General features: G+C 45.0%; 1 protein-coding gene across 13 annotated transcripts in view; it reads left to right on the top strand.

The window, feature by feature from the left end:
• Positions 1-26475, top strand: part of kirrel3b (kirre like nephrin family adhesion molecule 3b) — a 658462-nt gene that overhangs the window by 292070 nt on the left and 339917 nt on the right. The window lies entirely within an intron of this gene.

The following is a 26475-nucleotide window of genomic DNA, read 5'->3' on the forward strand; positions in this document are numbered from 1 at the left end:
GTGCTTGGCGGAGTGGGGGGGCTGCGAAACACACACACACACGGGGAGCCGACACTCTGGCACACCACATGTGTACTTGGTAAAGCCACAGTCGTGGGGGCACTTAGACAAATTTCACATCCAGCACATCTGCTCACTATTTTTGTGCTGACAGCGTGAATGGCCACACATTTCCTAAGTGCTCCGCAAACAGTATTAGATGTTTGTGTGTGTTACGTGGAATTTAGCCGACACCTGCCGCGACGGGGTTCAAATGGGCTCTCACAGGGCACACTGTCTTTCTGCCGCTTGTGTGCGTGAATGATTGTAGCAACAGGTGTTAGAGATGGCTCCGATTGTTAACAAATGGCATGCAATTCTTCCTTTGTACACTAGTCAGCTTCAATCGTGTGTGAAGGGGCCCTATTATTTAACTGTAAAAGCAACTTAAAAAAAATGATTTTGCACAATTGGAACCCTTTAACTGCAGCAAATCAATAAACTGTGATCATGTACCTTGCAGAAGTGGGGAAAAAGCAATGGGAAATCAGAACCAAGTTCGAAAAGAAATTCTGAGAGAGAAACTGGGATAGAGAGGACAAGACGGAGTCTGAAGGAGCACTAAACAGAAAGCTGTGGTTGTGACATTAATTGCTAATTTGCAGCTGCGTGCTGGAGAGAATTGTCATTCTGCAGGGTCAAAAACCACATCACTACCACTCTCCTCCTGCACACCTGAAGCAAACAAACACATCTGCGTATATATATACACACACACACACACCCAGAGCATCAGGAGCAGTGCTAGCAGTGGAATAACACAGGTGCCTCTGATGTTCAGAGGCGTCACATCACATAACCAACAAATTGTCTAATTGAGTTGCACTTGCAGCCTCATTCCCTGTGCCACTGGGACACTCGTAGGTCTTGTTGTCTGTGGGATCTTTTCCAGGAACCTCCAGAGGTACTTGAGGACTTTACCTGCAATTTGAAAGCAGGAGCAAAAAGACACGACTTGTTGCTGCTAGGTTTGACATCTTACACTTCAAAACAGCACACAGTCCAGCACATTACTAGTTTGTGAAAAATGCAGTTGTCATTTTCATGATCAACACCTGCTTAAATAGCCTGTCTATATATTAATAGCTACAATGAGGAAAATAAGTATTTGAACACCCTGCGATTTTGCAAGTTCTCCCACTTAGAAATCGTGGAGGGGTCTGAAATTTTCATCTTAGGTGCATGTCCACTCTAAGAGACATAATCTAAAAAAAAATCCAGAAATTGCAATGTATGATTTTTTTAATAATTTATTTGTATGTTACTGCTGCAAATAAGTATTTGAACACCTACCAACCAGCAAGAATTCTGACTCACACAGACCTGTTAATTTTTCTTTAAGAAGCCCTCTTATTCTGCACTCTTTACCTGTATTAATTGCACCTGTTTGAACTTGTTACCTGTATAAAAGACACCTGTTCACACACTCAATCAATCACACTCCAACCTGTCCACCATAGCCAAGACCAAAGAGCTGTCTAAGGACACCAGGGACAAAACTGTAGACCTGCACAAGGCTGGGATGGACTACAGGACATCAGGCAAGCAGCTTGGTAGAAGACAACAACTGTTATGATTATTTATTAGAAAGTGGAAGAAACACAAGATGACTGTCAATCTCCCTCAGTCTGGGATTCCATGCAAGATCTCACTTACCCCACGTAAGGATGATTCTGAGAAAGCTCAGAACTGCACAGGAGGACCTGGTCAATGACCAGAAGAGAGGTGGGACTACAGTCACAAAGATTACATTAGTAACACATGATGCAGTCATTGTTTAAAATCCTGCAGGGTCCCCCTGCTCAAGCCAGCACATGTCCAGGCCCGTTTGAAGTTCACCAGTGACCTTCTGGATGATCCATAGGAGGCACGGGAGAAGGTCATGTGGTCAGATGAGACCAGAATAGAGCTTTTTGGAATCAACTCCACTTACCATGTTTAGAGGATAACAACCCCAACAAAACCATCCCAACCGTGAAGCATGGGGGTGGAAACATCATACTCTGGGGGTGCTCTTCTGCAAAGGGCACAGGACGACTGCACCGTATTGAAGGGAGGATGGATGGGGTCATGTATTGCGAGATTTTGGCAAACAACCTCCTTCCCTCAGTAAGAGCACTGAAGATGGGTCATGGATAGGTCTTCCAGCATGACAATGACCCCAAACACACAGCCAGGGCAACTAAGGAGGGGCTCTGTAAGAAGCATTTCAAGGTCCTGGAGTGGCCTGGCCAGTCTCCAGACCTGAACTCAATAGAAAATCTTTGGAGGGAGCTGAAACTCCAAACATGAAAGATTTGGAGAAGATCTGTATGGAGGAGTGGACCAAAATCCCTGCTGCAGTGTGTGCAAACCTGGTGAAAAACTACAGGAAATGTTTGACCTCTGTAATTGCAAACAAAGGCTACTGTACCACATATTAACATTGATTTTCACAGGTGTTCAAATACTTATTTGCAGCAGTAACATACAAATAAATTATTAAAAAATCATACATTGTGATTTCCAGATTTTTTTTATGTCTCTTACAGTGGACATGCACCTAAGATGAAAATGTCAAACCCCTCCATGATTTCTAAGTGGGAGAACTTGCAAAATCGCAGGGTGTTGAAATACTTATTTTCCTCACTGTAAGTGGCCTCTGTGTGCGTGTGTGTGTGTATGGCTTCGATCCTGCAGAGAGCTGACATGTGCAGTTTGATAGGCTTATGTATTTTGGGTCAAGGATGAACACCGCAAAAACAGAAAGTTGTTAGGACTAATATTATTGAAGAAATTAGGGATATTAGGTAACAGCAAACAATGGATGTTAATAATTACATTCTGGACTCACATGCCATTCCTGCAAGGGGCGGTAAATCATCTATATATTAAAAGCTAAGTGACATCTGTGTATGTGCGTGCGTGCGTGTGTGATATTAAGTTCAATGTTATACAAATAATGAATGTTTATTAGTTCAAAGGTATGAATATTTCATGAGGTGAAAGCTGGAACAAACCATTCAACTAGGCAAAGTCTAGTTGAATGGTTTGTTCCAGCTTTCAAAAAATTAAATATTCCTTCCATTGAAAGAATGTAAAAACAAACAGCTAAAATAGATCCTTATCATTTGATATTTTATTAATTTATAAACAACAGAAAAGGGATTACATTTTGGTGTTTCACTGCTGCTAAAGTCCAAATTGTGACATGTAGTCCGGTGACGCTGTGCACTGACTTTGGACTTCCATAAAAAAAGAAAAAGACTTTGTGTAGTTCCTCAGTCCAGCCAAAAATCATGTCAGTTTTTCATCTGAACAGTTCTTCATGCATCCAGACGGCTTACAGCGGAGTGGATTTTGTGTGTGTGTGTGTGTGTTACAAAAATTAGCAGCATCATTTAGGTCAATCAAATCATCGTGCCGTTACCCCCTGTGCGTGCCCACACACATGCAACCGAGTCGTGCTTGTGCGCGCGTGTACTACTACTGTGTACATTCTCAGTGCAGTAAAAAAAGAATCACGTCAGAAATTAGTCCAGCTTTTCATTCTTTCTTCCTGCTAACAGCCTCCAGACAGCACAGTGGATTTGTTTTGTGTGTGTGCACGCATGAGCACTTGTGGGTGCGTGTGCACGCATGTGTGGGTGCGCGAGCATGTGCGAGTATGTCTGTGCAGGTGTGCAGAGTGCAATGGTACCAAATGTATGGAACTCAATTTACACTCTAAATGGAACCAAACTGCACTCTAAATGCAATGCAGCACAAATGGGATGAATTAATCCATGTCATGTGACATACAAAGCACCAATCAAATGACAAGAATCCACTCAGCCTTTATATAAAAGTATATATTATAATTGAAAATACTTTTAAAATACATGGATGACACAAGAAAGGGAAAACACTCATTTCCATTGTGGTCATTTAAAAATCAAATGACAAAATAGAAGTAATAATAATTATAATAGTGTGTATATGATAACAAGGATCTAATCAATTTAGAAATACATTAAGACAATAAATTTAGATGAAAAAATAACATAATTAACAGGAATTAAAATGGTTGAGTTCTTCCTCTAAAAACTCTTGAGCTCTGAGGTCTAACACACTAAAAGCATTCTGGACTCACAGGCCATTCCAACTCATTATAGAAACTTTGCATAATTTATTACCACCCTTCAAAAATGTCAGCTCCCTATTTTATAAACACGACCCAATCTAGAGGCCATGGATCCCCACAGGCAATGCACTCTTGTTGTATTCATGCTCATCTGTGCGGCCATGAGTGTGTAAGGTCTTAAAATGAAGTGTGCCAAGGTGCAGTACTGGTACCTTGTTATTGTGAAGTAGCAGGGATTGACTGTGGCAAATACTTGCAGAGTTGATTGCAGAGTTTTTCAACTGTTTTTGTGGGGCAATATTCAGATACCTGTCACACAGGCAGATTCAAGATGTATGCATTCTTCCACTTCAATCATCAAAGCCAAACAAACTGAACTGAAAGCACAAATTAACAAATAAAAAAAGTAAAAAATTCAGAACTTGAATGATGCTGGTTGGTATCATATTTCTACACTGGTTTTCTTCTTCCTTGTGTTCACAGGGAACACCAGCTGTCTGTAGTTCAGTTGCGCAGTCATGGAGGTGTTGCAGGAATGTGGCAGAACAGTGCCACTTGTTCAGGGCAAGAAGGATAATCAGGGACACTTCACATCCCTTTAAGGGCCTGGTCCCACTGGCGTTTAGGAGGATTTGTGTATGGATTGCGCACAAAATTGGCTCATATTCGCTTAACATCCGCAATATGCGTGAAACATGCTTGTATGAGTCGGCCAACACCCGCACACATCCGCAATTATCCGCAGAGGCACGTTTTTCCGTTTCCAGGATTTTTGAGCTGTACAAAATTTTGGCTGCGGATGACATACGCCTTACATACTCCATACATACTCAATACATACTCAGTACATACTCAAATATGCGCTGTATATTCGCCGTCATCTCCTGATATCCGCAACTGACAGGGATTTGCGGCTTGGCAGCGGACTGGGACAGTGTGTAAAACAGATATTTTGCATGCCCATCATGTCCACATCATGAACTAAAATAAGTTGTAGTGACTGCATACAGACTGGCCATGAATAAAGCCTTTTTTATCACGTCTGATTTGCATCTGATTTGCGGCAGATGCAAATCAGATGCAAATCAGATGCGCTGTGTTCACAGCTGGATGCCGTTCTTTGTTCTACCGGTGGCCACGCGCTCTGCACTGGACGCTGCCTATATAAAATAATTATTTTGTGGCAGATTAATCATTTTATTCTGCAAATTGGTTGTTGAAAATGGCTCTAATCACCTCCTGAATCACAGCAAACAAGCTGCAGAAAGCATTTTGAGCCATCTAAAAATTATTTGACTTGTTTACATTGTCAAGGCTTGATAAAACAGTTGCATGTTTTTTTCCTTCTTGTGTGCAGCTGTTACAGTATTTATTCCTATGTTTATAACAGATTTAACTTCTTGTTATAATCGTTCAGACTATAATCGCTCTGATGCGATCTGCTGACGTCACCACTTGCCCTGTTCACTGCTTCTTTACTCCAATCAACTTGTCCAAGTCCAGCAAATGCTCCAGAGGCCATACTGTTGGTGTGAATAGTGATGCCGAAAGGCCCGAGTGTGCTTCTTTTATGACCGCAATGCAGATGCCGTGCACGTGCAACACTTGCGCGATGCATTCATAATACACCCGTAATACTGCCGTGATAATCGCAATGCATTGGAACCGTTTCCTCATTACATGCTTTACACAACCGTGATTTTTCATCATATATTCGCTATATAATTATTAATATAGCCCTAATTCATACTGGGACATTTGTCATTTTTGGCCATTTTTGTTGTGGACGACAACGACTGGCCGTACTTTGTATACTCAATTCATGCGCAATTAATCCTCTCCCCAGTGGGACTGGGCCCTAACAAATTGTTTTCCCTCCTGCCCTCAGGCAGACAGTACCATGGCCTGAAGTTCAAAACATGCAGATTCAGGGATAGCTTTTACCGAAACGCCATAAGACAGTTAAATACATATCAACAGAAACAACTATACAATATAGAATGTAGGCTATGGAATACACTGTCGCATCTGGTAGCAAGTTTATCTTTGTAGCATCTTCATATGTACAATAGCCTGTGTCCTTTATTTATTTATTGTATGCAGTGTATATACAGATACAGAGAGTTATCAATATGTATATCTTTTTTTTCAAACCCAGTTTATCACGATCACACAACTTGGAGTTTTATTCTGTTTTTATTTATTCATGCAGTGCATTGATATTTCATTATCTGAAAGCATCTATGAAGATTTTTACTAAATGACTATAAAACGAGTCTAATAGTCTATTTGTTGCAGTGTACTTTTAAATACTGATGTTTATTATTTTATTTCTGGATTTTTTAATTTATTTATGTTTTGGTTAGTGCTTTGATTCCTGGGAATACCCTATATAAATAATGACTATTATGAATAATAACTACTACTACTAATGATAATAACAATAATAATAACTATTTAGATGTTGTTGTCCGTTGTCGCTGTGTTGATGATGATGATTCCAGTATAGCAATCCATTAATGTCTGTGAGGAGCAAAACATGCTCAACTGCAGACTGTTTCTTTAAGCAGCATGCACACTTCTGTTCATGTGGGAGTGTTTGTCTAAAAGTGAGATGTGGTCAGGCACAGAACTAGCACATTCACATTTTCTCTCACCAGAAGGCACATTAGACTCATAAAACTGTGGTCTAAATTTGGTATTGAAATCATCAGAAAGCCTCACATTGTGGGTCCACAGTGCATACACTCTACATACATAGATGTACAGCTGGACTATAAACTGACAGGTACACTATAAAAATTAACAATGAAACAAATGTAATAACTCATGGAAAAAACTAAACTTTAATAACTCTGTTTTGTAACATTCTTCTTCGCTGCTTTTCCTTCTCCTTGTTGTAGGTGGACAAAGGGTTGAAAATTACACTGCATATCTTTAATATGCATAACAAGTCATTTTCTGACACAAAAACACATTACAAACACTTATCACACACTCCAACCTGAACAGAAAAAAAAAACAAAAACAAAAAAACTCCCCCCAAAAAACTCACCCAGTGTGTGCTACAGGGCACCACAGAATGCACAGTAGTAAACAACCAGTTAAAGACAGACTCAATACTTATTACTGTAATATACCTTGTGCAGGCAATGGCCATCACTACTTCCATCCATTTTAGAATTTGCCTGTAATGTTCATTTCAGAGACTGAAACACCACTTTATGTGGACAGCTGTGCACAGTGGTGAATGCTTTTCACATAAATAGGATGCATCAGGATTTAAAAAAAATGCAATGTTCACATATATATTAATTCAACAGTCATAGTTGCATCCAGCTTTTTGTGCATACAAGCTGTGTTTGCCCCGGTCCATTTCCTCTGCAGAAAGTGTCTCATAACTCTCACGTTTGTCCGATGACTACTCTGCATTGGCTGAAATAATGTTCAGCACCTAACCCGCCATTGATAACTGAAGATGATCAAGCTGACCCCTTTGACCTCAGCATTCATATTTGCGCCTAGTTTATGCAGCAAATAGACCTTGGACACACCCACAAAACACTGGTGCCACACGTTTGCACCACATCGTCAAGACAGTTCTTTGTGTTACTAATGCTGAAGACACGACTGAGTATTCTGACAAAACAAGACAAAAAGTGATCAACAGTACACAATAAAAAAATGAGAGAGGTGCTTCTACTGAATTTCACCATTGACAGATACAGTTTCAAAGAATGACAGATCAGAACATTACTGAAATAAAAGTGAAAGTGCTAAATGTGAACAGTGAGCAACTGCAGTGACGGTGTGTCCGAGACGTGGATGACCTCAAGGTGCAGGGCAGGTCTGGTGGCACCACAAAACGTGAAAAAAATGTCTATGAATTTCAACAACTGCAGATCCTCCTTTTGTCCTTCTGGATTTCTCCCATTCAACATGAGGTTAAAACTGCACTGAATTACAACGAGCATGGCAGATTTACAGAATTCTGCCAAACCATGTGGCTGCTTGTCATCTCTTCAGTTTGTCTCATTTATGGTGGAAACAGCAAACCATTTGCACTCAAGAAGTTTCAACTGACTTTCTGCACTTTTTCTTTGGACTTTGCGGGACTATTCTGGATTGTTTGGTATCTCAAAAGAGTGGGTACATACAGTAGTGTTCAGAATAATAGCAGTGCTATGTGACTAAAAAGATTAATCCAGGTTTTGAGTATATTTCTTATTGTCACATGGGAAACAAGGTACCAGTAGATTCAGTAGATTCTTACACATCCAACAAGACCAAGCATTCATGATATGCACACTCTTAAGGCTATGAAATTGGGCTATTAGTAAAAAGAAGTAGAAAAAGGGGTGTTCACAATAATAGTAGTGTGGCATTCAGTCAGTGAGTTCGTCAATTTTGTGGAACAAACAGGTGTGAATCAGGTGTCCCCTATTTAAGGATGAAGCCAGCACCTGTTGAACTTGCTTTTCTCTTTGAAAGGCTGAGAAAAATGGGACATTCAAGACATTGTTCAGAAGAATAGCGTAGTTTGATTAAAAAGTTGATTGGAGAGGGGAAAACGTATACGAAGGTGCAAAAAAATTATAGGCTGTTCATCTACAATTATCTCCAGTGCTAAATACTAGTTTAGTGATTCACAGGATTGCTAAAAATGCAGTTTGAACACAATTGTTTTGAGTTTGTAGCATCAACAGCAGATGCTACTATTATTGTGAACATCCCCTTTTCTACTTTTTTTTTTAACTAATAGCCCAATTTCATAGCCTTAAGAGTGTGCATATCATGAATGCTTGGTCTTGTTGGATTTGTGAGAATCTACTGAATCTACTGGTACCTTGTTTCCAATGTAACAATAAGAAATATACTCAAAACCTGGATTAATCTTTTTAGTCACATAGCACTACTATTATTCTGAACACTACTGTACAGTACAAGGTAGTGGGTCACGTAAGTGATACAAAACCAACCACAACAGGAGAAGGGTTACATTGTGAGTGCAAGTGTTTTTGAAGTCAGGCTGCCGGTCGTGGCCAAACATTGGGCAGCATATTTTTTGGAGTGAGTTCATACGAATGACTTGTGTCAAACCAGATTGGAAAGAATCTTGTTGTGAAAGTGTCGTGACACGGACCCACAACAGGGGGCGATAATGAACGGACAGTGGATAAGCCAAAAGTAACAATTTAATGTTGTGAATCGCACAACGACGTACAGACAATAACAACATGGTGGACTGTCAATCATACACCAGGTGACGTGTGGGCAGGCTCGACGATAGAAGACGCCTGGCGAGAGAAGAGCAGGATCCCCACACAGCTTCCACCACCAACGGAGCTGAAGAACACCGGAGCCGCCAAGCCCTGCGCCCCAGGTGGCCGCTGTCTTCAGCAGTCAGACCCGGTACTGCTGGCAGAAAACAGAGACAGTCCTGATGAGTGTGGGTTCGCATACTCAGTAATCCCACAGTCAGTGTTTAGTTAGGAGGGAGCACCTCCACCTCCAATCACACACTCGTGCAGCTCCTGTTTCACCACTTATCTGGTTTGGGGTGTGAGGCGAAGCCGTCGCAGATCACACCAAATGCCAATCCCACAGATAAGGACACACCAGGAAAACGGCTGCAAAGAAGTTCAGATTAATACTCAATGTTTTGAGTCAGCAGAGAAAGTTACCTGAATGGTAGCTGATTTCTCGGCGAGGAGGTGGAGTTGCAGTCCGGCCTTTATGGTGATGGTGATGAGATGAATGAGTGACAGCTGGTGCTGAGGATGAGTGACAGCTGTCACTCCCAGTGGCTCCGGCGCCCTCTCGTGCTTGAAGCCCGCACTCCAAGCAGGGCGCCATCTGGTGGTGGTGGGCCAGCAGTACCTCCTCTTCAGCGGCCCACACAACAAATCTGTTTGTTTGCACTACAGTGCAAAATAGCTTGCCCTCACGGAAACGATGTTGGAGGCAAAGTTCAGCTGTGGCTTAGAAGGAGCTCACAGTGGAAGAACTTTTACGTTGAACAAACTGACAAAAAAAAAAAAAAAAAAATACAGTAAGAGGGGGCTTCTGCATCTGATTGCAACGATCACTGGGAAATCCTAGTTCAAGCTCCGGGGGTAATCAAATGTGTGTGTGTGTGCGTGCATGCGGGGAGAGGAATGCATCTACTTGTGTATAGAAGCAAATCCATCCATCCTTTTTCAAAACCCTGTGATTCCAGTTGAGGAGGGTGATGGGAGAAGGGGACTTAACCTATCCCAGCGTTCATTTAGAAAAAGGAGGAGTACACCATGGATATGCAAATGCACAAGAAGGACCAGGTTGAAAATTAGCCTGAGACGTTCTTGCTTTGGGGGAATACTGCTATAATGAATCAACCATGTTGAAATTTACATATCTCCTAGTTTAATATACTGGAATGTTTGACTTTGAAAACCTCTGTTTTGAATATTAGTTTATCTGTTTAAAGATGTACATTTCCAAAAACTTTTTTTCTCAAATTTAAATTAACATCTCACATGCTGGCAGGTTTGAGGCCATGTGAAGTGACTGGGATGAGGATTAGCACCTCCAAATTTGAGACCATAGCCCTCTCTCAGGTCACGGGAGAATTTTTGCCCTAAGTTGAAGTATTTCAGTGTTGTTCACGAGTTCTGGTAAGCTGGAGCTTAATATTGATAGACAGATTGGTGCTGTGTCTGAGTTTCTGTGTATGCTGTATCTGACTGTCCTGGTGAAGATGGAGCTGAGCTGAAAGGCAAGACTCTCAATTTACCATTTAATTTACAATCCTATCCTTACATATGATGAGCGTTGGGTAGCAATGTAAGGAAAAAGATTAAGGATACAAGGGGCAGAAATCAGTTTCCTCCGTAGGGTATATGGGCTTACCCTCAAGGACAGGGTAAGAAGTATTTGACGGGGTACTCAGAACAGAGGTACTGCTTCTTTACATTGAAAGGAGCAGGCTGAGGTGGTTCAGATATCTGGTGAGAATAACTCCTGGTCATCTCCCAAGGGAGGACTTCCAGGCACGACCAACTGAGAAGAGACCATGGGAAAACCCAGGACACACTGGAGGGATTGTATTTCCCAGCTGTGGTAGGAATCTCTAGTGATCTCCCAGGCATTGTCAGAGGGCCTGACCAAGAACAGGAAAGTGCGGTGCTGCTTAGTCTCTTGCCACCGCAACCTGGACCCAGATGACTGGCAGAAATGAATCCATTGATATGCTATACATCCTTTATGTTCAGGTCAGTAGTCTCAGTTTCATTAAAGTCCTGTTCTCACTGTCACAGATGTGCATATTGAAAGGTCACAGTTGCCATGAGGCTTGATAAAATAATGGTAATTATTATCACTTACTGAGGCGTTGCTGGGCCGGGAGCATAGATTTACATTTACGCTACCTGTCCATACCTGCTCGCAGTAATGGGCAGCTATTGGGATGCCAGAGGGTAAGAAGCACACAGAGTATCAAAAGTGAAACTAATAAAGAAAAACAGTTTGCAACATAAATACACAATATAAATACCAGACATACTGATCATTATTATCACTTTACCGAGGCGTTGCTGGGCCGGTATCGTAGATTTACGTCGACGCTACCTGGCTATACCCGCCCGCTGTGCATAAACTGATGACGTCATAGCGAGCAGCCCAAGAAGTGTCCGCAGACGAAAAGATGAAAAGGCCAGAAGTGTGTGTTGGTCCCAATATGGATATTACAGATGATTTTCTCATGGATAGTCTGACAATGAACAGCAGCCAAAGCAGCCAGCTTGATGAGGACGCCCTGGCTAATTTGGAGAGCAGCGCGGTACTAGCCAACACAACAAAAGTTAAAGTGAGCCAAATTTTTATGTATGCATTTGCTGGGTGTCATGCGTTTTGAAATGACATTAAGTACGAGGTCTGTTAGAAAAGTATCGTACCTTTTTATTTTTTTCAAAAACTATATGGATTTGATTCATATGTTTTTACATCAGAGGACAAGTTGGGACATGCCTATCTCGGCTTTCAGTACTTACCAGTCGAGTGAGTATAAGAGAAATTGTGGCGAGCTGGGCTTGTCCTCTGGCACTCTGAAACGGAGGTGTTCCTTTGTCTCGCTTCATCAGCGATTTGGTCGTGACGCGCGAAGCCTCCGCGCGGCTTTCCATGACAAAATCTCTTGTTAAAAGTGAAATCTGCCGGAAAATGGCTGATGTCCAGTTCTTGTGATAACCAGAGAAATTGCACACGACGGTCCCAGCTCCACACAGCCATCCGTTTAGAAATGATGTGGTGGTTTCTGCCTCTCGATGGCGGCTTGGTTATAATTTTTTATTATAGCAATAAAATAAATAAATAATGTTCTATGTTTGTGTGCTTTGGTACCCTTTTCCAAGAATACCTGAATTTCAATTATATTACACCTGATTAACTATTTATACACATTATTTGTAAGTTTTAGCACTTAAAATGAGAAAAAACACAAAAACGAACTTGATTTGTTTTCAGTTTTTTTAGTGAAAAATGATTGTTATGTAAAGGAAGTGTGTGTCTAGAACTCAGAAACAGTGCAGAAACAGTGCAAAAGTAAACATTTTACAAGGTGAAAATATGCAAAAAGTAACCAATTTTAATGTGCAGAACCAAACAATATGAATAACAACAAAGTGCAAAACTATATATAAATATATCAATTTCATATCAATATGAAATATATATCAATCTGTATTATTAAAATGTGCAATAAATCACTCATTTGATCACTCATTTTGTGCAAAATTATACAATATGAATAAAACAATAAAGTGTCAAACTATATACAAATATATAACCAAAAATCAAAATTAGATCGAAACTACATCAGTCAGTGTGGTACTGTTTGTAACAGTTTCTGTCTGGCTGAAGACAGAGGCCAGTTTTACAAAGTTTGCACGTCCAGCAGGTTGACCTCTTGCACACCTTGCAAGAACGCCGCCCCTTTGTGGATCGCTGGCAAGTTGGGTTTCCACTGCTTGTTGGCACCGGACAGTGGCTTGTGGCTGATGGAGCCATCACACACACACAAACACGCACACACACCTTCACAAATGACACTAACACCCTGCCTTTTCCTCAAAAATTACTACATTTATGTTTGCTGTCTGTCTCTGTACTTTTCTGTCACTTTTGCGCTCTTTTTCATACTTTTCCCTGGTTTCAAAAGTCACCGAACGCACTTTACCGTAATATATGCAACATATAGCATACTGTTGGAAAGCATGGGTTCTTGGCTTGCTGTCAGTGTTGAAATTTTTCAGATTGAGGGCTTACATGATAACTTACGGTAAGGAGAATCAGCGGCACACTAGTGTGAAACTTCCATGTTTTTCCCTCTGCGTTATGACGTCACAGGCTTACATTTACCATAATACACCATATATCATTGGAAAGCCCTTGGTGTTAGCTTAACAATGCACTTTGAATCATTCGGATTGGACAAACTATGGCATTGTTACGGTAAAAAAAATACGCATATGGAAAATATGGCGTGGGCGCCATCGCCGTAGATAAAGGGTTAAAGCTGTAGTAACACTCCTTATTCTCTGTGAAGCCCGTAAAATTTTCACCGAAAGCCAGTTAAATTTTTTGAATGGTTTCCAGCTGCCTGTCTCTAACAGTTTCTGAAAAAATTCTGATGGGGAAAAAAAGCCCAAATCATTCCGCCATTTCCTCGCAATGAAACAACGACGAGAGGGGTGGACCAGTGCTCACTCAAAGCCTGCCCACAGGCGAATGACGCAACCGACAGGCATGGAAAAACTCACGCATGCGCACAAAGGTTCAAGCTTGGCTGACGTAAAAACATATGAATCAAATCCATATAGTTTTTGAAAAAAATAAAAAGGTACGATACTTTTCTAACAGACCTCGTATTGTTAATGTGATTCCACATGTTGTGTATCTCACTAAGTGATAATAATGCAAATAACATGCAGTTGTCGTGCGGTATGCATTTTCAGAGGCCCGACGTCCATGCCCAGTCGCCCAAAATGACCGATATTCGCCCGAGTTAGACGAGGACCTTTGAAAATGCATACCGCTCTCCAAAAGCATGTTATTGTATTAATGTATTTATATTGTGCTTCCATGGTCAAAATACTTTTCACATTCACCAGCATCAGGGTGCTGCTATCCAAAGTAAATGGACTGCATTCATTTTTCTGTCCTAATGTCATGAAGTTACCCATAGGTGCTACAAATGCTAACACCGTTATCATCCAAAATGACATCACACTATAATTTGATTTGATGCAAATTCCAGCCCCCACATCATAGATGATTGGTAAATGGACTGCATTTATAGAGCGCTCTTCTATCTGCATCAGACGCTCAAAGCACTTTACAAATAATGCCTCACATTCACCCCAATGTGAGAGTGCTGCCATACAAGGTGGTTACTACACACCGGGAGCAACTAGGAATTAAGGACCTTGCCCAAGGGCCCTTAGTGATTTTCCGTTCAGGGTGGGATTTGAACTGAGGATCCTCTGTTCTCAAGCCGAACACTTTAACCACTAGACCATCACCTCCCACAATTGCGCACCGTGAGCAATTAACAGACTACAGAACTTTCCCCAAAGTTTGGAGAAACTACAGATATTAGCTGGCATTGCTAATTGCATACTGTGCTAACATGCCATTTTAGCAGGGGGTGGTAAATTATCTTTATATTAAAAGTGTGATTGTGTGCCTGCATGCATGATTTTATTTAGCAAGTTCAAAGTAAGTACATAATATAACTGTAAATACATTAAACATACATGGGGTGTGTGTGTTTGTTTGAATTTTCATGTATGTCAGCATGTTCAGTGAAGCAGTGGAGATGCCCAGTAGCAAACAAACTGTGACACTTTCTATGAGATTTACTGAGAAGAGAACCAAATCAATATTTTAGCAGTTTGCCCTCAGTCATACTAGATGACCACCTAGTCTTTCCAGTCCAATGCTCTTCTTTCAAGGTGGCTTGGGTCCTTGTCTGGCCACTGGTCTCCAGATTGTGCACATGCACTGGACAAACTGTGTGTGACATCACCTAGATGCATTGTGAAGAGCAGTTTTGAAACTCAAATAACACCATTCCAAATGCTGCCATATTGGCAGTGGCTGACTCTGCTTACCTCCCACCCAACCCATAAATGATCACAGAGGTGGAGAGCGGACAGGGTCTGGGTGGGATGAATCAAATCAGAACATGCCCTGTCTCACAGTTACCAAACCAGTGCAGCTAAGCTTAATCAAACATCCATACCAAAGCTGTGATGATAGCCTAAAGCCCAGGTTACACATAGACGGTTTTGTCGGCGGGTAGTACGTAGACCGAAGTTCGCGGTAGTTCTGGCTGTTTTCGCGGTGGAAAGGGGCGGAGCATTTTGCCGGCGTTTTGAGCGCCGTACTAGCCACAAATACGCGGATAAAACACCGCTAAATCCGCCGAATAAAGCGGCGTTTTGACGCAGTAGCATCCGGCACACGTCAGGCAATGGGGGTTAATACCACTGGATTTATACAGGCAAATCCTGCGTTACGCCAGGAACTTTTGCATATAGGCACCGCCCGCAGAGTATAATAGGCTGAAGCAGCTGTCACTGCAGGGGGAGGGAGATTATACTCAGCCTTTTATTCTCCTTTCTTTTTCCCCTCCTCAACGTGTTGCTCGTCTCCACCACAGGCCTCCCCTCTGCTTCTGAACCAAACCTCTTGGTAAGTCCTTGCCACTGCCAATTTTCTTTTAGGAGGCATACTGGAGCTTCTCTGCAAAAATATCTGGAGCTGGCCGCAACTGAGAGGCCTGCATGCAGCGCGCTAGCGTTTTTATATTAACCGCCACCTATCAGCCGTTTGGAACGGCGTTAACCGGGAGGTGGCGTTTAGAATGCATACTGTCCGCTAGCACTGCCGTTTTGTCTGCCTCTGTCACCAGTTAAAACGCCTTTGAGGATGCCGATGTGGGCTCTATCGCCGTTTTAAACGCTGTTGGTTAGGGATACAACGCCGGCCGCCAATTACGGCGGTGTAAACTGCGGCACTACAGGAAGGGGCAGGATGAAACGGCGATTAAAAAGTATCAAACGCCGTTGTTCGCGTTGTCTCCGTCATGCGAATTCTTCGGGAGCGCTCCCGGAATTATTCGACATGTTGAATAATTTTTGCGACGATTCCCAGTAAAGCCGGAACTAAGCCATGCCCCCTAGTGCCGGCGTTAACAACGGCATTTGATCCTTAAGATGGCCAAAAACTCTTCCGGGACGCTTCCGGGAGCTCTTACCGTCTATGTGTAAACGGGGCTTAACACATACTTTGGCATTAAAATGTATGACTGGCATATTGCCTTCAGGTGACATGACACTTGCATGACTTTGATCCGCATACTTGCACACACTCTGCTGTGCATGAGAGTAAACTCGTCTCAAACTCATTGTAAACCATTCTAAACTGTGTGAGGCTTTGTACACATGCACAAAGAAGATTTTGAAATGTTCAAAATATCCATCACGCATTAATTACCTGAACTTCACGTGAACTTTTCACAAACTCAAAAACACTACATGTGAGTGTGAGTGATTGTGTCAGTGCACTGCATCAGAGTGCAGCTCATCTGAACAATTACAAGAAGATGTTCAATCATTCATAAACATACTTTTACAGATGCTCATGAGAAGGAATGAACATGCAACTGTTTTACCAAGCTATTACAATATAAACATGACAAATAATTACCTTTTTAGACAGCTCCAAATACGTTCTCCACCTCATTAACTGCATATGCAAGAGAAAAGAAGCAGCTGGAGCACTCCTCTGTGATTCTGGAAGTGATTAGAGGCATTTTCAACAGCCAACTCAGACAGAAAATGATTAATCCGCTACAAAATAATTATTTTATATATGCAGCATCCAGCTCACAGCACGTGGCAGCCAGTGAAACAAAGCACGACGTCCAGCTGGGAACACAGCAGGTGGGATCATCACTACGATGTGCATGCAAGAGTGCAGATCAAAGTCGTGAAAGTTTCAGGGCACCTTTAGTCACTGTTGCATCCCCAGTGGACTTCATGTCCATTGGGGGTGAATCTGTCCATCAGTCTGCAGCCACATGGAGTGATTTCTGTTGTCTCCATTGCTTTCCTGTGTAATTTCGTAAAGCAGGTATCATTAGTCAAAAATAAAGCACGGGTAGCAGGCGTCTCATGATGATTCAACATGCAAGACTCGCATGTCACTGGTCTGATTAACCTTCACTCAAAAAATAAAGTTGGAATATCTGACATGACGCAAAGGTTTAAAAGCAAACATTTCTGTGAGTAAAATTCACAAACACCTTCAGCTGACTCTCTGTTCATGAGAATCGAGACAAAGTGGAAGCAATACACAAAGCCTGTGGATCATTGGACTATTTTGTTTTTGTTTTGTTTTTTTTGCCTTGGTCACTCACACACACACGCGCGCGCACACACACAAAACTGCTGTTTGAGCTCAGAAAGACACTTAATTGGTTTCGAACCCATGGCATCAGCACTTCAAGTAGTTTACCTCCATACCTCAGTCCACACACACACACACTAAGAGTAGAAGTTGTCAGGACCTACACAGCATCATGAATGGGTCTAAATGAAGGCTTGTTTCACTAATCTTAATGAAATCTCTGGAGAGAACTGGACTGTTGATGGCATAGTTTTATGACTGCTTTCATGCTTGCCATTCTGGTTGTAATGGTCTGAGCTCTCATGTTACTCCTACTTTAAGATGCACAGTAACCATTCTAGCTGTTGTCTTCCTCTATTTGCTTTACTTTGAGTTCACAAAGCTGTGAGTGTGCAGCTGTGGATGTAACCTCATTTTCCTCAGCTTTAGAAACCAAAGCTGAGTTGGTACAACAAAAATATAGATGAGTCAATTAGTGGGTGAAAGAGTGGGCGGGCACGTTAGTCCATCTATAATGATGAAGAAGGGATAAGACATTTGTTAACTGCGATGTTCCAGATCAATCAAAAAAGCAGCAGCATTGTAGTGATGTAATATACTGAAAACATGTCTGCCACCTGCTGGATGGTTAGTGGACAGTGAATGGATTATGGAAATTTAGGGACAGGTGTGGTTGAATTTGCATGTGGTTTGTCTGTCACCTGCTGCACACTGTGCACATCACAGGCTCATCTGTTTCTTCTGCCCATCTACATTTAAGTGAGCATCAGCTGCCAAGGAAAGATGCAGAAACCTAATTATCAGTAAATCAACTAGGATTGCAGGGTTTTTAGTCATAAACAACACTTAAGAAACAAATTTAAAAAAAGAAATATTGTATTAATTTGGGATTCCTTGTTTGTTCTTTGAACATCTGTACCGCTTATTGAGATCAATTCTGCCATTAAAAGAGCACATAATAAAGAAACTAAGTAGACGGTGGTTTATTTTCTGCTGCTTATCCAAGTCTGGGTGGCAGTGGCAGCAGACCAAACAGCTCATCCCACACTTCCCTATCCTCAGCCAATTCCTCTAACTCTTCCTAAAGGATTCCAAGGCTTTCTCAGCCATCTGGGGGGATATAATCCCACCAGCATGCCCTAGGTCTTCCCCGGGTCCTCCTCCAAGTTGGATGTGCCTGAAAGACTTCCTTAGGGAGACAAGCAAAGGGCATCCTCACCAGATGCCTGAACTGTTTCAACTGGCTCCTTTTGATACGACAAAGCAGCAGCCCCTGGATATTTGAGCCTCTCACCCTGTCCCCGAGTGTAAGTCCAGATACCTACCGAAGGACTCTCATTTCTGTCACTTGTATCCAACTCCTTATTCTCTCAGTCATTACCCAAAGTTCATGACCATAGGTGAGGATAGGAGAGTAAATTGACTAGAAAATTCAGAGCCTCACCTTCAGCTGTTTCTTCACCACGATAGCACAGTACAGCATTGCAGGGCAGTTTCATTTCATGCAATTGCAAAAACATGATTTATGACACACTTTAGAATTGCTTTCCAAATAAGCTTAAGTCGGTTACTCATCTCTGACCTAAAAATGCCTGACCTCCACCTACAAATGGTGCAGCTACCTGTGTAAACACGTCATGGTTCGAGCACCCTGTTGTGAAACGATGTCAGAGTCATTAGTCAAATTGACACCCAGCTGAGTATGAAGGGTGAGTGAGGCAAAGATTCAACTGGGTTCCCCAGCATGTTTCACCTGCATAGAAAATTAAATTTGGCAAGAAAAAAAAAAATCTGTTATCAACATATCTTTTCTTTTTTTTTTTTTTAAAGGAAGTGTGAGAAAAATGCAGGGACAGCACAGTTTGGTGAATTGAAGATAACGATGGGAGGAGAGTTGCAGTTCAAAGCTCCTTTACTGTTGGGAGTTGAATTATAGCCTCAGGCAATGCAGTTGGCAAGAGAGTTGAAGGGGTATGGAAAAAAGACAAGGAGAAGTCCTGAGAGGGCCTTTTGTGAGGCTTCATACTGGAGTAACCGGCATGCTGAGCTGAATGTGGCGAAGTGCCCTAGGGGAGGCTGCAAGCGCAGAGAGACGGTAACCTGAGATGAGAGGTACCTGAGCTCTGGCTTCACACCATTCTTCTGATCTACTGATGCACATGATTTCTGTGTCCAACGCCGATATGATCATCCCTTATATTGTGGACAGGCTCATCTCACGGGCCATGATATACTCTAGATGAACAGGTAATTTTAAAACTTCAGCTTGTGAGGTGTACAAAAAAAGAAAGGTTCTTGGTGTTGGGAAAGTGTAGGTACATGGACCCACAACAGGGGGCGCAAATGAACGGACAATGGATGAGGTCAAATAACAACACTTTACTGTTGTGAATGGGCACAACAACTACAATCAGATTACAACAATATACAAAAGCCAAATCACAAAAGGTGTCGTGTGGGCAGGCTCGAAGATAGGAGACGTCTGTCCAAAGCAGAACCGGAACCACACGATTTCCTCCGCCACCAGACCCCGGGAATACTGGAGCCGCCAAGTCCCGAACTCCCAGGTGGCCACTGCCTTCGCGTGTCGGACCTGGTACTGCTGGCGAGGAACAAAAGAACAATTAAATGTGGGTGCGTCCAGGAATCCGCACGGCAGGAAAACTACCTCCACCACTCACTGGAAAAGGAGTCAGCTAAACAACTCACAAAAGTCACAAAAGATCACTGTTAACCAGTCAGCTGAGCACGTTACCTTCCAGGTAGAACAATATCTCGGCAAAGAGGTGGAGGCGTTGTCCTGCTGATATTCCCCTGCTGATCAGATGATGGGTAACAGCTGTTGCAGGTGATGCATGACAGCTGTCACCCTGGCTGCTCCTGTGAGGCGGCTGCGCCCTCTCGTGCCTGAAGCCCGCACTTCAGGCAGGGCGCCCTCTGGTGGTGGGCCAGCAGTACCTCCTCTTCTGGTGGCCCACACAACAGGACCCCCCCCTCAACGGGCGCCTCCTGGCGCCCGACCAGGCTTGTCCAGGTGGCGGCGGTAGAAATCGGCCAGGAGGGCCGGGTCCAGGATGAAGCTCCTCTTCACCCAGGAGCGTTCTTCGGGGCCGTACCCCTCCCAGTCCACCAAATACTGGAAGCCCCGGCCCATCCTACGGACATCCAAAAGCCGGCGTACAGTCCAAGCCGGCTCGCCATCGATGATCCGGGCAGGAGGCGGTGCCGGACCCGGAGTACAGAGAGGTGAGGTGTGATGTGGTTTTATCCGGGACACGTGAAACACAGGATGGATCCGCACCGCAGTGAGGCCGGAAGCTGAAGCCTCACCGCGGCTGGACTGATGACCTTAAGGATCTTAAATGGGCCAATGTAACGGTCCTGTAGCTTGGGGGAGTCCACCTTGAGGGGAATGTCCTTTGTGGATAACCACACCTCCTGCCCTGGCCGATACGCAGGGGCCGGGGCCCGCCGACGGTCTGCATGGGCTTTTGCCCTCGTCCGGGCCTTTAGCAAAGCAGAACGGGCGGCACGCCACACCCGACGGCACTTCCGTAGGTGGGCCTGGACCGAGGGCACACCGACCTCTCCCTCAACCACCGGAAACAACGGGGGCTGATACCCCAGACATACCTCAAAAGGGGAGAGGCCGGTGGCTGAAGACACCTGGCTGTTATGAGCATACTCGATCCAGGCCAAATGGGTACTCCAGGCCGCCGGTTGCGCGGCAGTCACACAGCGCAAAGCCTGTTCCACCTCCTGGTTTACCCGTTCTGCTTGCCCGTTGGTCTGAGGGTGGTACCCGGACGAGAGACTCACCGTGGCCCCCAGTTCCCGGCAGAAGCTCCTCCAGACTTGCGAGGAGAACTGGGGACCGCGATCGGAGACGATGTCTGTTGGAATCCCATGCAGCCGGACGACGTGGTGGACCAGGAGGTCCGCTGTCTCAGGGCTGTTGGGAGCTTCGGGAGGGCCACGAAGTGGGCCGCCTTGGAGAACCGGTCCACTATCGTGAGGATGGTGGTGTTGCCCTGGGATGGCAGGAGGCCCGTGACAAAATCCAGGCCTATGTGGGACCAGGGGCAATGAGGCACAGGCAGCGGCTGGAGTAGGCCTGGTGCCCTGCGATGGTCAGCCTTGCCCCTGGCGCAGGTGGTGCAGGCCTGGATATAATCCCGGACGTCGGCCTCTAGGGACGCCCACCAGAAGCGCTGCCGGACAACTGCCACGGTTCTTCGCACCCCTGGATGACAGGAGAGCTTGGAGCCGTGACAGAAGTCCAGGACTGCAGCCCTAGCTTCTGGTGGGACGTATAGTTTGTTCTTCGGCCCAGTTCCGGGGTCCGGGCTTCGTGCCAGGGCCTCCCGGACGGTTCTCTCTACGTCCCAGGTGAGGGTGGCCACGACAGTGGACTCCGGGATGATGGGTTCCGGTGGATCCGACAACTCCGCTTTGACTTCATCTTCATCCGATCATCTGGTTCTCCGATCTCTGGTTTTTGGTCCCGGGACGGTAGGTGATCCGGAAGTCAAAACGGCCGAAGAACAGTGACCAGCGGGCTTGCCTGGGGTTCAGCCGCTTGGCGGTCCTGATATACTCCAGGTTCCGGTGGTCAGTGAAAACCGTGAATGGCACGGACGTTCCCTCCAACAGATGTCTCCACTCGTCAAGAGCCTCTTTCACCGCAAGGAGTTCTCGATTGCCGACGTCATAGTTCCGTTCGGCCGGGGTCAACCTGCGGGAAAAATAGGCACACGGGTGAAGGACCTTATCGGTCTTCCCGTTCTGGGAAAGCACAGCTCCTATCCCTGAGTCCGAGGCGTCCACTTCAACCACTAACTGGCGACTAGGATCGGGCTGCACCAAAACGGGTGCAGACGAGAAGCGCCGTTTCAACTCCTTGAACGCGGCATCGCAACGATCCGACCAGGTGAAGGGGACTTTTGGTGAGGTCAGGGCTGTCAGGGGGCTAACTACCTGACTGTAGCCCTTAATGAACCTCCTGTAGAAATTTGCAAAGCCGAGGAACTGTTGCAGCTTCCTACGGCTAGTGGGTTGGGGCCAGTCTCTCACCGCCGCAACCTTGGCCGGATCAGGAGCGACGGAGTTTGGGGAGATGATAAACCCCAGGAAGGACAAAGATGTGCGGTGAAACTCACACTTCTCGCCCTTCACAAACAGCCGGTTCTCCAACAACCGCTGCAGGACCTGACATACATGCTGGACATGAGTCTCAGGATCCGGGGAAAAGATGAGTATATCGTCTAGATATACGAAGACGAATCGGTGCAGGAAATCCCGCAAGACATCATTAACTAATGCTTGGAATGTCGCGGGGGCGTTTGTGAGGCCGAATGGCATGACCAGGTACTCAAAGTGACCTAATGGGGTGTTGAATGCCGTCTTCCATTCGTCTCCCTTCCGGATCCGAACCAGGTGATACGCATTTCTAAGATCCAGCTTAGTAAAGATTTTGGCTCCATGCAGGGGGGTGAACACGGAATCTAATAATGGCAACGGGTATCGGTTGCGAACCGTAATCTCATTCAGCCCCCTGTAATCAATACATGGACGAAGTCCGCCATCTTTCTTGCCCACAAAAAAGAAACCTGCCCCCATCGGGGAGGTGGAGTTCCGGATCAGCCCGGCAGCTAATGAGTCCCGGATGTAGGTCTCCATTGATTCGCGCTCAGGTCGTGAGAGGTTGTACAGCCTGCTGGACGGGAACTCAGCGCCTGGAACCAAATCAATGGCACAATCGTACGGACGGTGCGGGGGAAGGGTGAGTGCCAGATCCTTGCTGAAGACGTCAGCAAGATCGTGGTACTCAACCGGCACTGCCGTCAGATTGGGAGGGACTTTGACCTCCTCCTTAGCCTGGGAACCGGGAGGAACCGAGGATCCTAAACACACCCGATGGCAGGTTTCGCTCCACTGAACCACCACCCCAGACGGCCAATCGATCCGGGGATTGTGCTTTAACATCCATGGGATGCCCAAAATCACGCGGGAGGTAGAAGGAGTTACAAAAAACTCAATCTCCTCCCGGTGGTTTCCAGACACCACCAGAGTTACTGGTTGTGTCTTGTGTGTGAGTAAAGGGAGGAGGGTGCCATCTAGTGCCCGCACCTGCAATGGCGTAGGAAGCGCCACCAGAGGGAGCCCTACCTCCTTTGCCCATCTGCTGTCTAGCAGATTCCCTTCTGACCCCGTGTCCACCAGTGCTCGGGCTTGAAGGGTTAAATCCCCGCTCAGGATTGTGACTGGGAGTCGTGTGGCAATTTGTGTGTGTCTCACTTGCATGTCTTGACCCCCCCTTAGCCCAGTCTCTAAGGGCGAGTGTTGACGTTTTGGCCATTTGGGGCAGTCTCTCTGTGTGTGCTCTGTTGAGCTGCAGAGAAAACACTCTCCACGGATCAGCCTCCCCATTTTGGCCCTGTGCGTTTCCCTAACAACGTCAACAGGGGGAGCTGTTGCCCCACAAAGCGCTGCGGCTGTGGAGCGTGGGGAGGGCGGCCCCTTTTCGAACCCGGAAGGGAGAGGGGCGGCGCGTATCCGGTCACGTCCTTCGCCTCGCTCCCGACGGCGTTCCTCCAACCGATTGTCTAATCGTATAACGAGATCAATAAGCCCGTCCAAATCCCGCGGTTCGTCCTTAGCCACCAGGTGCTCCTTCAGGACCAACGATAGTCCGTTTACGAAGGCGGCGCGGAGGGCAGTGCTATTCCAGCCGGACCTCGAAGCCGCGATGCGGAAGCCGACTGCATAAGCAGCTGCGCTCCGGCGCCCCTGTCTCATTGACAGCAGCACAGCTGAAGCGGTCTCTCCTATTTGGGTGATCGAACACTGTTCTGAACTCCCTCACAAACCCATCATATGTCAGAAGGAGCCGTGAATTTTGCTCCCAGAGCGCTGTAGCCCAAGCGCGTGCCTTGCCGCGAAGCAGATTAATTACATAAGCTATCTTGCTAGCATCAGTCGCGTACATGACGGGTCGTTGTGCGAAGACGAGCGAACACTGCATAAGAAAGTCCGCGCATGTCTCCACACAACCCCTGTACGGCTCTGGAGGGCTTATGTATGCTTCAGGGGAAGGTGGGAGGGGTCGTTGAACGACCTGTGGAACGTCACTGTTGCGCACAGGATCGACAGGAGGGGGAGCCACAGCAGCGCCCTGAGGGCGCGCCTCCACCTGCGCGGCGAGAGCCTCCACCCTGCGGTTAAGGAGGACGTTCTGCTCGGTCATCAGATCCATCCGAGCAGTAAAAGCAGTGAGGATTCGCTGCAACTCACCGACCATTCCTCCTGCAGACGCCTGTGCGCCCTGCTCTTCCATTGGCCGTTCAACAGCCGGTTGACGCCCCTCGGGGTCCATGACGTTGGCCGAGATATCCTGTTGGGAAAGTGTAGGTACACGGACCCACAACAGGGGGCACAAATGAACGGACAATGGATGAGGTCAAATAACAACACTTTACTGTTGTGAATGGGCGCAACAACTACAATCAGATTACAACAATAGACACAAGCCAAATCACAAAAGGTGTCGTGTGGGCAGGCTCGAAGATAGGAGACGTCTGTCCAAAGCAGAACCGGAACCACACGATTTCCTCCGCCACCAGACCCCGGGAATACTGGAGCCGCCAAGTCCCGAACTCTCAGGTGGCCACTGCCTTCGCGTGTCGGACCTGGTACTGCTGGCGAGGAACAAAAGAACAATTAAATGTGGGTGCGTCTGCACCCAGGAATCCGCACGGCAGGAAAACTACCTCCACCACTCGTTGGAAAAGGAGTCAGCTAAACAACTCACAAAAGTCACAAAAGATCACTGTTAACCAGTCAGCTGAGCACGTTACCTTCCAGGTAGAACGATATCTCGGCAAAGAGGTGGAGGCGTCGTCCTGCTGATATTCCCCTGCTGATCAGATGATGGGTAACAGCTGTTGCAGGTGATGCGTGACAGCTGTCACCCTGGCTGCTCCTGTGAGGCGGCTGCGCCCTCTCGTGCCTGAAGCCCGCACTTCAGGCAGGGCGCCCTCTGGTGGTGGGCCAGCAGTACCTCCTCTTCTGGCGGCCCACACAACACTTGGTTGAAGTTGGTGCAACTTAAAATATGACCATTTGGCCATATCTTAAAACCTAAGTTGAATTTATGTCTTAAAAATCCAGTAAAGATGTAAGGCATCTGCTGTAAAAATGTAATTCATTAAGGTGTAAGTCTTTTCCATTCTAAGGAAAAAAAATCACCTACAAACTTGTAAGATGGATTTGTTTACTTGTATGCAAAAAAGTTGCACGAACAGCTCCCAAATATATTGGTCTGGGTATTTTCAAAGTGGAAAAACACTCTTTTTCAATTTGTTTTCAGGCATTTTGCCCACAGTTTATGGGAAACCTTTTTTCATCGCTATCATCCCATTTATATTTCAGCATTTATTCCTCTAAATTCTATGTCGATAGCATCTTGTGCAGCTGTGCACTTTTATGGCATTTGCTAATGTACTGTAAGTAACATAAAATATGACAAGCTTAGCTTTCTGCCAGTTCTTGCTTTAATATCATTTTTACACCGTTTTTAATTTCCATTTATTTATTTGAAGGCAGATGTGATTTTATGAGCTCTGTGTAGCTGTAAAAGTGCTACTCTGAAATTCAAATGCAGCTTTGAGAAATTTTCATGAAAAGGATGTTGTGTGTGAGGTGGGATTGTAGAAGCAGGTCTGAGGGGAGCTATTTTGTGGTGCTTCTGGTGGACAGTAGGACATGTAGACTTAAAAGAGTGTGTATATATATATATATATATATATATATATATATATATATATATATATATGTGTGTGTGTGTGTGTGTGTGTATGTACACATCAAGGTAGATTCCGTTT

Source organism: Thalassophryne amazonica, chromosome 4 (assembly GCF_902500255.1).
Source record: "Thalassophryne amazonica chromosome 4, fThaAma1.1, whole genome shotgun sequence".
Taxonomy (NCBI): domain Eukaryota; kingdom Metazoa; phylum Chordata; class Actinopteri; order Batrachoidiformes; family Batrachoididae; genus Thalassophryne; species Thalassophryne amazonica.